This window comes from Camarhynchus parvulus, chromosome 26 (genome assembly GCF_901933205.1).
Source record: "Camarhynchus parvulus chromosome 26, STF_HiC, whole genome shotgun sequence".
Classification (NCBI taxonomy): domain Eukaryota; kingdom Metazoa; phylum Chordata; class Aves; order Passeriformes; family Thraupidae; genus Camarhynchus; species Camarhynchus parvulus.
The window spans coordinates 2,089,287-2,105,883 of record NC_044596.1 but is presented as its reverse complement, the minus strand read 5'-3'; the positions used below and the strand labels follow the sequence as shown (position 1 = coordinate 2,105,883).

The following is a 16,597-nucleotide window of genomic DNA, read 5'->3' as shown; positions in this document are numbered from 1 at the left end:
ACAACAACAACAACAACAACAACAACAACTTCCTTTTAATTTTTAAGGAGATTTAATTATCCTAATTTTTTTTCTTACCCCTTTTATTCCTCATCCCCAGTTGCAGGGGGATGAACCAAACTCAGCCAAGCCCTTCTGCAGCAGGGATGAAGCTTTCATTTAAAAAAAATTGAGTTTTCACTTTGTGAAACAACAAAGTTCCTCACTCTCACCAACTCAAACATTACCAGCAGCTTTGGTTTGCTGCTCTAACAGGAACCACGTGGGAGGTTTTCCAATCTTAAAGCTGTAGGATTTTAGCATTTCTTTCTGGAAGGCATTTTAGGATTTTAGGGGTTTTTTCTGCATCTCCCCAAGAGCAGCTGTGCTTTTGGCATTTAACAGAGTGGGACCAAAGCTCTGTGGGGATGGAAAGAGCCACCCCAGCAGCTCCCACACTACACAATTCCAACACCTTTTCTGCTCTGCTCTCTCCCTCTGCTTCTAAATGAAGCCTCTGCTCAACACCTTCCTCCTTTCTACACAAGCCCTGTGGTATTTTCACCTCTTTTGCCACCAAGAAACAACTCAGCAGGATGTGGTGTCCACACCTCCCACCCCATCCATACCCACTGGAATTATTTTATATTATTTATACATGATTTTAATTCATTTATATATATATTATTTAAAATGTATATTATTCTATATAATTTAAAACATTTTAATATATAATCATTTCATTTATCTATACATATTACTTATATTTTATATTATTCCATATAAACGTCTATCTATTAATATATAATTATTTAATTTATCTGTACATAATATTTATATTTTATATTATTCCATATAAACATGTATATATTAATATATAATTATTTAATTTATCTGTACAAAATATTTATATTTTATATTATTCCATATAAACGTATATATATTATTTATTATTATTTATATTATTCCATATAAACATATAAACAAATATATTATTCCATATAAATAATTATTTTATTTATTTATAGATATTACTTATATTATATAATTTTATAGATTTTTATGTATTTTATATATAATTATTTATTTATGCATATTACTTGTACTTTATATAATTTTATAGAATATTTTATATATTTTATACATAATTATTTAATTTATTAATACATATTATCGCTATTTTATATTATTTATAAATATAGTTTCTATATTTATAAATATATTTATAAAACCATATTATTTCTATTTTTATAATAGATAATAATTTATTTTTATAATTTGTAATAATATATTTTATATTATTTATATTTATTATTTATACATTGTACACCCCTGAGTGTCCTGGCTAGCAGCTGCAGGTTTCCCTTCCTTGTTCTGTATTCTGCCTCCCTGAAAGGCAGGGTACAGCAGCTAGAACATGGATTTAGGCATTTCAAAGTACACAAAATAAACCTCTCCCTGCCCCACACTCTCTGTGGTCAGGCTCTGCCCTTGATAAAAACCATAATCTACTGAAAACCAAGGCTGTGACTTTCCCATCTAACAAAGTCCCCCCCAAACCTGCAGGATCTTAAGGAGTCCTGCCCTCTCTCCCTCAGACCAATGTCACCAATTCCTCACCCTCATTTAGCAAAACTGGAGTTCTTGTCCCCCAATGTCACCAATTCCTCACCCTCATTTAGCAAAACTGGAGTTCTTGTCCCCTCAATGTCACCAATTCCTCACCCTCATTTAGCAAAACTGGAGTTCTTGTCCCCTCAATGTCACCAATTCCTCACCCTCATTTAGCAAAACTGGAGTTCTTGTCCCCTCAATGTCACCAATTCCTCACCCTCATTTAGCAAAACTGGAGTTCTTGTCCCCTCAACGTCACCAATTCCTCACCCTCATTTAGCAAAACTGGAGTTCTTGTCCCCCCCTCTTTCCTTCTGCAGAGGAGCAAACAGCTCAGGAGCTCCCATTTCCCACATCCCAGCCCATGGATGGGCACCACCAGCTTTTATTTCCCCGCAGAATAATCCTGCACAGGATTATTATTAACTACTGATTATTAAAGCACCTTTCTCCAGCCACAATTACCTCTTATCTATCCAAAATTGTTGAGGAAACCAATGCCCCGAGTGAGAAACTCCTCCCAGGGGCCCTGCACCATCCTCTGCTGGGCTGGGAGGGGGTGAAGAGTCTTCAAACTTTTGTTTTTTCCACTGAGCAGCCTCAGGCTTGGTGGTCAAACACTCCTCTGCTCACACCTGGGGCTGGGAAGGCAAGCACAGAACAGATGGTTCAGTCCCCTGGCAGCTCTGAAAACCAAATGCATTTATTTACTGCAGGATATAACACGTGCATGGGAGACAGCAGCAGTGAGGATGGGGAACACCTGCCCCAGGAAGGTTTTTCCATCCCACTGAAGCCATGGTGCAAATAAATCACTTCCCAAAGCTGTTTTTTTGCACGGTGCAGAACACCACAGGGTGTTCATGTGTGGGGAAATGCAACAGCAGGGGTGGCTGGGACACAAATGAGGTTAAAAGCTGCGATCTGAGGTGGACTAGAAAATCCCTTTTGTCCCTGCTCCTTTCACAGAATCCCAGAATTTTTAAGGTTGGAAAAGCCCTCCTGGATGGTCAAATCCCAGCTGTGCCTGATCCCCACCTTGTCCCCAGCCCAGAGCCCTGAGTGCCACCTCCAGGCATTCCCTGGGCACCTCCAGGGATGGGCACTGCAAACCTCCCTGGGCAGCCCCTGCCAAGGCCTGACCCCCTTTCCATGGGGAAATAATTCCTGAAAATTTTCCCCTTACATTTCCCTTAATTTTCCTTACATTCCATTTTCCTTACATTTCCTTACATTCCCCTTACATTTCCTTAATTTTCCTTACATTTCCCTTACAATTCTTACATTCCCCTTACATTCCCTTAATTTTCCTTACATTTCCCTTACATTCCCTGAATTTCCCTTCCATTCCCTTAATTTTCCTTACATTTCCCTTACCTTCCATTTTCCTTCCCTTCCCTTTATTTTCCTTACATTCCCTTAATTTTCCTTACATTTCCCTTACATTCCCTTTACATTTCCCTTCCATTCCCTTAATTTTCCTTCCATTCCTTTACATTCCTTACATTCCCCTTCATTTTCCTTCAATTTTCCTTCCATTCCCTTAATTTTCCTTACATTTCCCTTACCTTCCATTTCCCTTACATTCCCTGAATTTTCCTTACATTTCCCTTCATTTTCCTTACATTCCCTTACATTTCCTTACATTCCTTTACTATTTCCTTACATTTCCCTTACATTCCCTTAACTTTTTCCCTCCAAAGGAAATTCTTCCCTTACTCATCTGCAGCAGAAAAAAATCAGCAGCAATGACTAAAAACGATCCCGAGCATGAAAAATATTTTATGGAAGGGTGGTGGCCTCCCAGCCATCCCTCCTGCTCCTGGGCAGGCAGTGGGGAACTGGATCCCTCCTGTACCTCACAGGCAGCATCTCCACCCCTTGCACTGGGAAAAAATCACCAAAAACCTCCTGGATTTTTCCAAGATTTCACTGACAATAAATCAAAGCCCTTGGAAAAGCAATGCCAGGCTCAGCACTGTGCCCTGAGTCACCTGGGTGACATTTTCCTGCCCAAGGGATGATCTGCCATGGCCAGCTGGATCTTGAAGGGAAATCACATTTGGAAGGACTTTAAGCAGGATTCATTGGTTTAAAAACCTTCTAAAAATCATGGTGCAGAGAAACCAAACACTAAAGAATTCTCCCAAGATCCAGAGACCTGCAGGGAACCAGAGCTGGCTGGAAGGAATCTGAGGGACCAAAGGAACCCAACAATTTTTACTGTACCCCAACAAGGACCTACTAAAAACATCTGAGTCCCTTTGGGAAAAAACCCTTAACAACTTCATTTAGAAATTTTTTTTTTTGAGCCCTGACAGACAGAGGATTGATACCCTGAATCCTGATTAATTTTAGCACCACAGGATTAAGAAAGCAAGAAGAAAATATGGAAGTGGCTTCTCCAACAAGACAAGGATCACTCCTGGGGTTGTGCCATCCCCAGAGCTGGGCTGCAGGGGTGCCATCCCTCCTGGGAGGGAAACGCTTCTCCATTGCTACCAGTGATTTACTCCCAGGTGTAACCCTGCAGGAGGAGCCTGGGCAGCCCCCAGGACCTGCTCCCAGTGCCTGCCAGGCAGGATTGATTTATGGGGTGAGCACCTGCTGGGTCTTAAACCTGCTCCAAGGGATGTTGCACATGCCAGGATAAAAAGCTGCTAAGGCTCAGCTCGGGTCTATCAAAGCAAAGTCAGTGCAATCAGAGATCACAGCAGGAAGCACACTGCATGCCCCAAATCCATTGGAATTATTTTGTATTATTTATACATTATTTTAATTTATTCATATATATAATTTATATATTATAAAATTTTATTTAATTTATATATATAATATTTTATTTTTATATGTATTATTTATATTTTATATTATCTTTATATAAATTTTTATGTATCTATATATACACATTTATTTCTAAATATTACTTATATTGTATATTATTTTATAGAATTTTAAAAATATTTTATTTATCTACACATATTATTTATATCTTATATTATAATTATTTAATTTATTTCTACATATTACTTATATTTTATATCCTTTATAGAAATTTTCATATATTTTATATATAACTATTTAATTTTCTATACATACTATTTACATTTTATATCATTCCATTAAAAAGTTTATATATTAATATATAATTATTTATTTCTACATATTACTTATATTCTTTTATAGAAATTTTTATATATTTTATATATAATTATTTTATTCATCTATACATATTATTTACATTTTATATTATTCCATAAAAACGTTTATATATTAATATATAATTATTTCTACATATTACTTATATTTCATATTCTTTTATAGAAATTTTCATATATTTTATATACAATTATTTAATTTTCTATACATATTATTTACATTTTATATTATCCCACTAAAAAGTTTATATATTAATATATAGTTATTTAATTTATTTCTACATATTACTTATATTTTATATTATTTTATAGATTTTTTATATATTTTATATATAATTATTTTATTTATCTATACATATTATTTACATTTTATATTACTCCATAAAAAACGTTTATATATTAATATATAATTATTTAATTTATTTCTACATATTACTTATATTTTATATTATTTTATAGAATTTTTATATATTTTATATATAATTATTTTATTTATCTATACATATTATTTACATTTTATATTACTCCATAAAAACGTTTATATATTAATATATAATTATTTAATTTATTTCTACATATTACCTATATTTTATATTATTTTATAGAATTTTTATATATTTTATATATAATGGTTTTATTTATCTATACATATTATTTATATCTTATATAATTCCATATAAACGTTTATATATTAATATATATTATTTAATTTATTTCTACATATTACTCATATTTTATATTATTTTATAGAAATTTTTATGTTTTATATATCATTATTTAATTTATTTCTAGATATTATTTATATCTTATACTATTTTATAAAAATTTCTATATATTTATATATAATTATTTCATTCATTAATACATATTGTTTCTATTTTATATTATTTAATATTATTTATAAATATATTTATATACATTTATACAGAATAAATATATTATTTCTATATTTATAATTTCTACAGTCATTGTACACCCCTGAGTGTCCTGGCTAGCAGCTGCAGGTTTCCCTTCCTTGTTCTGTATTCTGCCTTACTGAAAAGCAGGGTACAGCAGCTAGAACATGGATTTAGGCATTTCAAAGTACACAAAATAAACCTCTCCCTGCCCCACACACTCTGGGGTCAGGCTCTGCCCTTGATAAAAACCCCTAAATTCCATAAGAATTAAGAATTAAAAGGGAGGGTTGTACATTAGAGGGGAATCTTTGGTATCAGGTGTTTTGGGAAGTCTGGGCCTCTCAGGTACCTCAGAAACGGGGAAAGAGAGAAGGGAAATGTGGGAAATTGGGATAAAAAGGAGGCTGCATCCTCCAAAAACCTGAGAGACCCCAGGGGAATGCCCCATGGCCTCTGCCTTTAATGGAATGAAGCCAAAGGACTCCTCTGCCTCCTTTTTGGACACAAACCTCTGGTGTTTGTGGATTGATTTTCCTGACAGCAGGGTGAGGGGTGACAGCTCAGGGTTTAACCCCATCCCTGGGAACCCCACACCCCTGAGCTGCCTGAGAGCAGTGAGAGGAATGGCAGATTTGTCTTTACAAACAAGCTGGGGGGTCTGCTGGTAAACAAAACTAGCTCTGGAAGATAAAAGAAGCAATGGGAAGGATTTCACTGATTGATAAATGGAAAAAGGTATTTGCCTTAACGAATAAACTTTAGGTTTGCTGATAAATGAAATTAGACATTGAGAGATGAAAGAAACAATGGGGAAAATCCCTGAATTCCTTAAGAATTAAAAATTAAAAGGGAGGGTTATACATTAGAGGGAAATCTTTGGTATCAGGTGTTTTGGGAAGTTTGTATCTCTCAAGTACCTCAGAAATGGGGAAAGAGAGAAGGGAAATGCAGCTGGGAATTGGGAAAAAAAACCCCCCCCCCCAACGCACGCCCCCACCAAAAAACCTCAAGATGAATCCTAATAAAAAGGTTGCTGGTAAACAAAACTGCTTGAAAAAGGAGGCTGAATCAACTTTAGGTGCCAAAAAAAAAAAGGGAAACTAATCTGAGAGACCCCAGGGGAATGCCCCATGGCCTCTGCCTTTAATGGAATGAAGCCAAAGGACTCCTCTGCCTCCTTTTTGGACACAAACCTCTGGTGTTTGTGGATTGATTTTCCTGACAGCAGGGTGAGGGGTGACAGCTCAGGGTTTAACCCCATCCCTGGGATCTCCCTCTTCCCAGGGTCTGAACCCAACGCACTGCAAAGCTGCTCCTCTGCACTGCTCCCAGCACACTCTTAACCACGGGGGGAAATCTCCATTATTCCCATTTTAAAGGGGAACAGGAGGCTTTTCCACAGCACAAAAACCACCTCAGACAAAGTGCTTCAGCTACCAACACTGCTGGGGCTCCTGTGCTCACCTTAAACCACATGAAGAAAGCCAAAAGCAATTTAAAATAGCTGGGTAAGGATGTGACACCAGGGCCTTCCAGCAACAGGAAATGTGGCTGTTCTTCCCTCCCCTGTTTGGCAGATCCCTGGTGGTCTGGGCTGTTTACTTGCCCTCACACACACTGATAACAGGAACACTCTTTTACTCTTTTTTTGGTGCTGGTTTCCCCCTGACCTGCAACATGTCCTGCAGCTGTGTTTATGAAGCAGAGCCTTATATGGCTGCGTTTCACCAGAGCCTGAATTAAAAAGTTTCATTTCTGAGGAGCTGGAAGCCTTCATAGTTGTTTGGAAAACAAAAATAAAAATCTTTAAAGATACCATAATGGTTCTCACTGAAGTCCATGGGAATTTATCAGCGACTCTAATGAACAAAAATTCAAGCAGATGTTGAAAACCCAGAAGTTTGGGCTTTAGCTGAGATCCTCATGGGAAAACTTTCCAGCCTGCAGAAACCACAAAGGGGATGGAAGCTCTTGCTCATGGCCATGGACAATTCCAGAAGTAATTCATGGGTCAAAGTCTCTTTTCCAAAGCAGACTTTGCCTCTGAAGCCACCACCAATCTTTGCAAAACTTTCCCCTACAGATATCCCTCATGTGGACAAGATAGAGGATTGTACTCTGGAAGAGGCAAAGGGTGTCTTTACAACACCCCAGGGACAGAGAGAACACCAATGAACTGAGCTCCAGCCCCTCAAGCCTTGGGACAAGCTGGGAAGGAGTCACAGCCACCCTGGCTGCACAAGGGTGGTGACAGGGATGGGGTTTTTGGGACTGGGCTCTCCCAGCCTCAAGCTGCTCTTGGGTGCGGCTCTGAGTGCCACAAGGAACCCAAGGCACCCTCAGACAGCTGAGAGCTCAGAACAGGCTGTGCCTCAGTGCCAGGGGGAAAGCTGGGCTGGCACAGGTGAAACACAAGGTCTTACAGTCACAGAGCCCTGGAATGGTTTGGGTTGGAAGGAACCTTAAATCTCATCTTGTTCTTCTTCCTGCCATGGCAGGGACACCTTGCACTAGCCCAGGGTGCTCCAAGCCCTGTCCAAGCTGGCCTTGGACCCTTCCAGGGGTGGGGCAGGCACAGCTTCCCTGGGCACCCTGTGCCAGGGCCTGCCCACCCTCACAAGGAAGGATTTCTTCCAATATCAAACCCAAATTTCCCCTTTTTCAGTTGAATCCATTCCCCTTTGTCCTGCCAGTCCAGTTCCTGATGAAGAGTCCCTCCTGGTCCTCGTTCTCAGCCTTGTCTTCACCCACCCGAGAGGAGCAGCATGAGAAACACCAACATCCCCTTTTCTCAGCGTCCCACAAGCCTCAACAACAGCAGCTCAGGTGGTTCAGGACCTCAACCTGCCCTGCACCTCTGCCCAGGTCAGAGCTGGAGCAGCCCAGGCTGGCAACAACCAAAGCAATCCCTTGGCCAAGGGGGCTGCAAACACCTCCATGGCCCAAAGGACATCTCCTCTGCATGGGCAAACAGCTCATTAGCCACCCCAGGAGACCTCACTGGCTTCCCTTCACTCAAACCCTTCCACACCCACAGTGGGTCCTCAGACACACATTTGTGTCCCCAGTCATATCTAAAATGTGCACAGGCTGCACAGTTGCACATGTGCAGTAAATGCGCACATTTTACTTTATAAAATGTGCAATTGTACAGCCTGGAAATGCAGCACATGCATCTGGAAGGAGAGGCTGGCTACAGGAACCAAGTGCTCCCCTGCACAAAGGGCAGCAGTGCCAGGGAACGCTGCCAGCTCGGGGCTGGGTCAGGCTGTGTGCATTGCTAAACCTTGGCCTGACCTCTCACTGCATCTGGGGACAGGAAATACTGAAGGGAGCTCAAAACCTCCAGCCTGATCTTCAGATGCAATAGCAGAACTAGGCATGAAGGTCAAGGCAGGCAGATAAGGAGATGAAATAGTTGTGACCCACAATTAATGCACAGCTCATCTGTGGAGCCCAGCACATCCCATCCCCATCCTGGGACAACACACAGGAGCTCAAACCCAAGAGCTGGGCTGGGAGGTGGCAATTCATTAATGCCCAGCACCAGCAGCATGTTTGACAGCATCCACACCCCAGGTTCCAATGTTTAATTAATACATCCCTGGAGTGGGGTACAAAGCGGGAAAAAATAGGCAACCTTTGTGCCACCATCCATGTTCTCTGCTGCTGCTGCAAGCACCTCCAGCACGTGGACAAAGAGGGGGAGCAGCAGGAGGCTCCTGCAAACCCATCAGAGCACGTGCACTGACCCAGTCCCTCAGAGTTTACTCTCCTTAGGAGTTTACCTCACCCAGTTCTCAAGGCAGCTCTAATTACACTCAGGCACAGGGCTCCGAGCCAAGAACCGCAGGAAACACAAGGGGAATCACAAAGCCAGCAGCCCAAGAGCCTTTCCAGTGCTCTGCCTGTTTGACCAAACCCTTCTCAGGCTTTGCCCCAGACCTCAGGACACGAGGTGGGAGCATATCCTCCAAGAGCATTTGCCATTTTATAGTAAATCAGCAGCATGAGGCCAACACAAGCTTGTTATTGGCCATGAGCAGAATCTGGGCCATCTGATGTTTTAAACTTATTAATTCAGCTGCAGCTGGTAAAAGCACAGTTCTAAAAAAATGTGTGAATTCAAATAACCTGCTCCCATCTAATCCGCTCGCGCTGCTCTCTGCTGCAGTGCAGTTAATTAAATGGTTCTCGTTATAAATCCACTTTCCCCAGAAGTCTCATTAGCCAAATTAATATGATGCATATAGAGCACTTAACCCTTCCAAGAGACTGGTTTTAACAACAGCCTGGCTCTACCTGGCCACTGGAGCATCCCTCTAAGCCCTTCAGAAGGCAGAGGGGCAGAGCCAGCACCCAGAAAACAACTCGCTATGGCAAAGTGACTGCAGGAGAACCATCCCACAGCACATCCCACGGTACCTCTGAGTCTCTGGAATAAATGCATGATGTAAAGGAGACAGGGAACCATCTCCCAGTGAAACACACAGAGATATCTGACTCAGAGAGGCAGAACTCTTCTGGAACAGCCACTGATATGTCGAAGCACACCCAAAAAGTGGGATAGTGCCCAAAGCCTGACACAAACACCTGGATACCTGAGCAGGTGACCAGCTTGCCAAAAAGAGCCCCTTTTTTGGAGTACACTGACAGATCACCCATCTCCTGTCAGCATCAACCCCCCAGCTGAGGTAAAGGGGCTGAAACACATCTCCCATTATTGCTACCAGCCCCAGACCTATTGTACAACACTTTAAAGGAGATTCAGAGGTTGTATCTCAACAGCACAAGAAATACATTGCAAAAAATAGGAATTTTAACTACAAACACCAACTTCTAGAAGAAAAGGCATCTCCTGAGTCTCCCCTCTCTAATTCCCTTCCCTCATAACCAGCAATATCTACAATTGCTCCCATTTACAACAAAAAGCTTCATTTCAATTATTACACCAGCATCCCACAAACAGAGATAATTTGCCAAATCATTGGCTTGGCTTTCCTTATCAACACATACAAATTATAAACACTACTCTGGGTTAAAGCAGTGTTAACTCAAGCAGTTCATAAAGTCAAAATAACAACTCCAGCTTGCCAAGCTGAGAACATGGAGCTTTCTGTGCAGGGCCCTGTTTCTCAATGGGACTCCCCAACAAACAGGGAAGCACATCCAAGAGTCGGCTCCTTCGCCCCCATTCCCAAGCAGGAGGAGCAGCACGGTGACTGAAGAAACCACAATTAGTAAGCATTAATAAACTGCAGAATCAAGGCAACAAAAGGTGAACAACAATCTTCTTTTACATTACAACTCAGTCCAACCTCTTCCAGCCCCTTACCTGTTTTAGGGATTTACACAGCGCTTTGACACCTTGCAGAGCACAACCACAGCATCCGTCGGCTGAGAGGCATCTGCGGCCTAGCAAAGCTCCTGCCCGGCTGCAGGGGGTTATCCATGGAAGTTAAAGTGTGTCAAGGCAAACAGGGCAAACGTTCAAGGTGTCTTCATGGCAAATCACAGGAATTCTACCACGAGCGCAGCACGGGAGCTCCTGAAGCCGACGACGCAGCAGTTGCGGCTTCCTCTCGACGGCCGCGGTCCTCCTGCAGCAAACACGGAGTTGTGCTCCTGCACGGGAACAGCTTTCCAAAGCTCAGGAACCCCCGGGACAGGAGAACTACAGCACACAACGTTTTCAGGCTGTTCCTCTCCCCGTCTGCACTACACCGGGAGCGACTGCACGGAGCGCGCGGCGGGGCCGGGACGCGAGCAGGGCACATGCACATCCGAGGCGTGTGGAACCACTGGCTTCAAAACCGGTCAAAATAAGGCACTGAGACACCACGCAAAGGTTTAAATTACCGCCTCCAGCTCTCAGGAACTCTTCATCCATTCAGCACTAAACCCACAACTGCTGAAAAGCCCCTGGAGATGGAGGAGCGCCTCGCGTACGGCAGGAAAGGCTTTATTAACAGCATTTAAACACTTTTAAGGACTCATTTCTCTTTTTCTTTTGGCAATTTTGGTGCAAAGGTTTTACGTGCAAGATTCAAAGCAATTTCAAAACTTTTTTTTTCTTCAAAATTAAAAAAAAAACAAAAAACCAAGAATCAAAACTAAAGGCAAACATGTTGGGTGAACAAAATAAATCAGAGAAACTTAAAATTCAGGAACTCCAGCTCTTCCAACCAGCGAAGCCCCAGACTTGGCCACCGTTCCGAGGCGCAGGGTGGTGCTTCCCTGCTTCTTGCGTGCCCCGTCCCGCTGAGGAGAAACGCAGCAAGTGACCCCATTTTCACTGCAAACACGGGGGCCACAGCAAGGCCATCAGACACAAATTCTTCTGACTGGTACCACAGGTCGATCAACGCAAAAGTGTCGGTGCTCTCCCTGCTTCTTGCTCAAGACCCACAACTATCAGCTCAATTGGGCAGCAGCAGCAGGAACCCCTCCGCTGCCAACACAGGGGGGGCCAAACGTTTGTCGTCAATTCACTTCCAGGCAGAAAAACCATTTTCCTCAAAAGAAACAATTTATTTAGAATGAAACAAAATCAGCTCAACTGTGAGCGCATGTTTGAGTGACAGCTACTTTTAAGCTGTGTGAGCCATAAAAAGGGTATTCCTTTACTTTTCCAGCAATCTTGTGTACACAGCACAAAGCAAAGAGGTCATTTTTTTTTTCCACTTAAAACACGGGCATTGGCATCACAATAGCAGATACACAACTTTTTTTTTTTTTTAAAGCTGCCATTTTAGTAAAATGCACAAATACTAAACAGATAAGCTTTCTTCCACCAGGAGGCCCATGTAAATTCCACATAAGCCACAGCTTCTCTTCCCAAAGGTCCATTAGAGCTTGGTATCCCATGCGGTTGTCTTCTGCAGTCCACCAGATTTGCTTGCAGGAGGAAAAAAAACGTTATTTCAATACAAATGTGTACACCAGATTTGGGTTTTTCCCTTCCCTACATTATACAGATGAACATAAAGAGCTACGAGGCCTTTCTGAATATTCTACTTGGACTTCAAAAAGCACCAATACCACCCATGGGCAGGAAACCTCGGAATGAAGTTGCCTTCTAGGGACAGATGCAAAACAAGTAGTGCAGGGTTTCTTTTTGGACCAGGATAAAACTAGGCTGACAGTACTGATGATTACTCAACTTGCAGTAACATTTGTTGGGGCACATCGAAATCATTAACCAGGAGAAAAACCAACCTAATTCTTGCTAATTCGGTTGACTTTCCTCACTGGGTATTTCCTGAAGGCAACTTATCAACAAAACCATGAAATGTAGTGTTACACAGCTCTTTTGCTCTCCTTCTGCTATGCAGTTCTAACAGCAGACAATGCCAATATTAAAAGGTCAAATCAAAGACACACCCAATAAAATTTAAAATTGTTACTATTCAAGTCATATCTCCTAGCCATCGTTTTCACACAATGGGAACTGTGGGAAGATGAATATTCAATGAACCATTCTCTGCACCACCCGGTCTGCTTTAAGCCTGATACAAAAATCACCTCATCGTTCAGTCTACCAATCATTGGAATATCTGTCCTTCAGTGCTATAAAGAAATAAACAGGGGGACAAAGGGGAAAGAACCCCAAAAGCTCTAGAGCCACATGGCAACCATTTCTTCCCCTCTGGGCACTCCCCAGGAGCACTGCCCTCCACACTGCTTTGCTTAGAGCCAGGAACTATCATTTTCCAAGGCATTTTTCCCTGAGTCCTCAGAGTTTTTGAACTTGTCTTCACAATTTTGATTCACTCCTCCTCCCCATTAACACCTCAGGCCTTTCACCTCAGTTACCATCAACCAGAGGGTTCCCAAAACCACACAAGAAATTAAAACTCGTTCTTTATAAAACTTGGCTCTCCGTAGAGGCCAAGAAAGTTGTCACCGAAATATTCCATCTTTAACATCCTTGAAGGAAACAAAAGAGAGAGAGGGCAAGGTTTGTCTGCCTGGCAATAATGCCCTTTTCTCTCTGGGAGGCTGACAAGGATGTGTTGGTATTTGTGCCCCTAAAACCTCTGGATTGAGGATAACCTCAGTGTTCCTGTGGCAAACAAAGCCACTGGCCAGGGGCCAAGGAAGTTACGCAAAGTTTCCAATTGAAAGAAATAAACAACAAACTAAAATCTCAAACAGAACCACGAGTCATTTGAGGTTCTTTCCCCAAAGCATAAAGCACAAGGATGAAATGATTCAGGAAAAGCACATCCTTTTTCCAGGCTAATTCAACACACTAATGAAACAGAAGAACATCAGCTGCACACAAGGTCGGGAGGGAATACTGAGCTCTCACCAGAGCAACTTAATGCCAGACACAAGGAGAGAGCCAACAACTGCTACATCTGGTTTGCTCTACACACAGTGGTATCACCCACAGGCTTCTAAACCTTCAGCCCTGGCTAAGCCAGCTTCAGTGGACAGTTACTCCAATGGGGAACACCTCAGACCAAGGAGGAAAGCACAGCCCGCCCAGCCAGGATGGCAGCACAGGAATTCAGTGCTGGCAAAAAAAAACCTTTCAAAGTTTTGCCACAAGAACCCTCAAAGGGTGTTAAAATCCTTGCTTACAAAACAGAGCAGCAACCACAAATAAACCAGATTCAAAGAAGCAGGTGCTCCATTAAATAAGGAACCAGAAAACCTGGAGTCAAACACAGCCTCGCCTGCTCCTCCTCGCCCTCCAGCACAGCACAATTTCACAGCCAGGGGCAGGTGGAACCACCGTGATTTCCCAAGGAAAAATGGAAGTGCACCTAGCATGCTCTTCCCAGAAGGCTTCCCAAACCAAGCTGGCTTTAACAAGCTATGTTGACCCCAAGTTTTATGGGTTTTTAAGCAGGTGCCTGCTGCGGATCAGCAGAACAAATGCTGCTCTCAGTGTCCAACACAAACTTTAGTGCTTTTATTTCCCCGGTTTTGGGCAGATTTAAATTCTTAGCTGTTCAAGTCTCTTTCCTAGAAAACTCTTGCAAGTGATTTCTGTCAGATGACAGAAATCTCCCAAAAAACACCCTCTGAATGCAAGCAGCACTTGCAGCATTGATCACCTGCTGACACACAACAGGCACCTGCTCCAATTAAAACATTCTTTGCAGTAAGTGGTAAACACGCAGTATCTTCTTAAACACAGTGATTTGCATTTCTGCTGTCATTCCTAAAAATTCTCCTTGTTAATAGTAAGCTGAACAGCTGAATTCTGCCATCTCTTACATTCACATTGAAGGACAACCCAGAAAATCCTGGATTTTACTCTCAAATTTAAGAGCATTAAGTGAGGCTTTCACCTTTTCATTTAGAAAGAAAAGTAGCTATAAAAAACAAAATCTGTGTTTAAGAGATGCTGCCACATTGGAATTCTCAGTTCACCATGATGTTTGAGATGCTGGGTCCACTCATTCTGGGCAGATAAAGGAACCAAAGCCCTCTTAAACCACAGCCCTCTCTGACAAGTGGTGCAGTAAGAAAAATCCCTATTTTTGTGACAGAAACTCAAGCAAGTTCAGTTACACCCATAAAATACATTCAAGACATTTCCTCCTTTGTCTCCTATTCGCATCCTATTCCACACTTTGAATTTGATTTTTGCCATGCAAGTTGTAACAGAAATCAACTCATGCCTGTATCAGTTATCCAAGGAATCTACTGGAGCATGGACCAAGAGAGGCAGCGTCGCTTCTCCGTTGCCCAAATCCCTGAAAACATGGCTAAGTGCAAGATTACATTCTGGGTTTAAGTGCAAGATTACAATTTTAGGGCCTGTAAAGAGATACAGTGAGATTTACACTTCAGTTTAGAAGCTGCTGTAACATCCTTTTGGTTGTTAAACAGAGTATCATGGAATTAGATCACATCAGGGATTGAGATCCCTTCTCCCCTCCTAAATGCCTGAATTACCAAAGGTGCTAAGACAGCTGGAGAAAAGTGCCCAGTGATTGGGGAAATTAAGAAAAAATTAACTATGTTCTTTGGAAAAAAAAAAAAACAACCTGCAAACTGTTTCATCCTTGAATCACAAGAACAAGAGCTCAAACCTCAGCATCTCGGAGTATTTTGCATATTTCTCCAGGATGCTAAAACCATTTTACTCCAGGTGCCCATGATAAACCTCATGTAATGCCCACTGCACACTGTACCTGAAAAGTCCCTAGCAGACAGCAGTTCCTTGCTATTAACAAAGAGGTAAAATGTTAATGAGAACTTTTATGTAATTAAATTATCACAGAATGAAAAGCATCTCTGGAGAGAAGCACTTACTTGCTCAGTTTGCATTGTGGAACCAGACCCCACTGAACCTGCAACTCTTAGAAAACAAAACAAAACAACAACAAAAAAGGCAGTAAAACCAAAACCTCACAATATAACTCAAGTTCTCCTTAAAGCACCTCCTTGTTTCCTGCACACCAGAGTGAGCACAAGACATTCCTGGTTTGCAACAAAGTCCTCAGCTCTTCACCAAACCTAGTCACTGCTACAAACCCAAAGTGCACATATGGGATACACCGGGAAATCAGGGAAATACACCTGTTAAAAAGCCCAGTTTCAGTGCATGCACCCGGGGGGGCTGGATGAAAAAGGAATCCCTTTCCAAAAAGGAATTCAGTGTTCTGCTGTGTACCCGAGAGCAGCTGCTGCTCACCTGAAAAATGTCGACCTTGAGCCACGCGACTCAACGGGGAAACCACTGCGGCTCCCGAGGGAAGGGATCCCAAAGGGCCCCTGGCCTGAGGCCCACACGGAATTTCAAGGACTCAAAAGAGGAGGTGACACCAGTCTGTTATTAAAGTTATGGTTTTCCATTTCCACTGAGTGCTTTAAATCTGGTCTGTTCGGTTTGGAGCTCTCTCGAGGACGAGCTCTTGGGACTTGCTTTAAAATACATGAAATGAAAAAAGGACATGAATCTAAATTAAGAAGACAGGAGTTTTT

The 16,597-nt window shown here is 41.8% G+C and overlaps 1 long non-coding RNA gene across 2 annotated transcripts in view; it reads right to left on the bottom strand.

The window, feature by feature from the left end:
- LOC115913567 overlaps positions 1 to 16,597 on the bottom strand; it is a 22,362-nt gene extending 5,765 nt beyond the window's left edge. For both annotated transcript variants that reach the window (XR_004061390.1, XR_004061391.1), the window contains exons 1-2: positions 10,986 to 16,597; positions 2,059 to 2,234 (exon numbers count right to left, since the gene is read on the bottom strand). This is a non-coding gene — a long non-coding RNA (uncharacterized LOC115913567). The remainder of the gene's footprint in view (positions 1 to 2,058; positions 2,235 to 10,985) is intronic.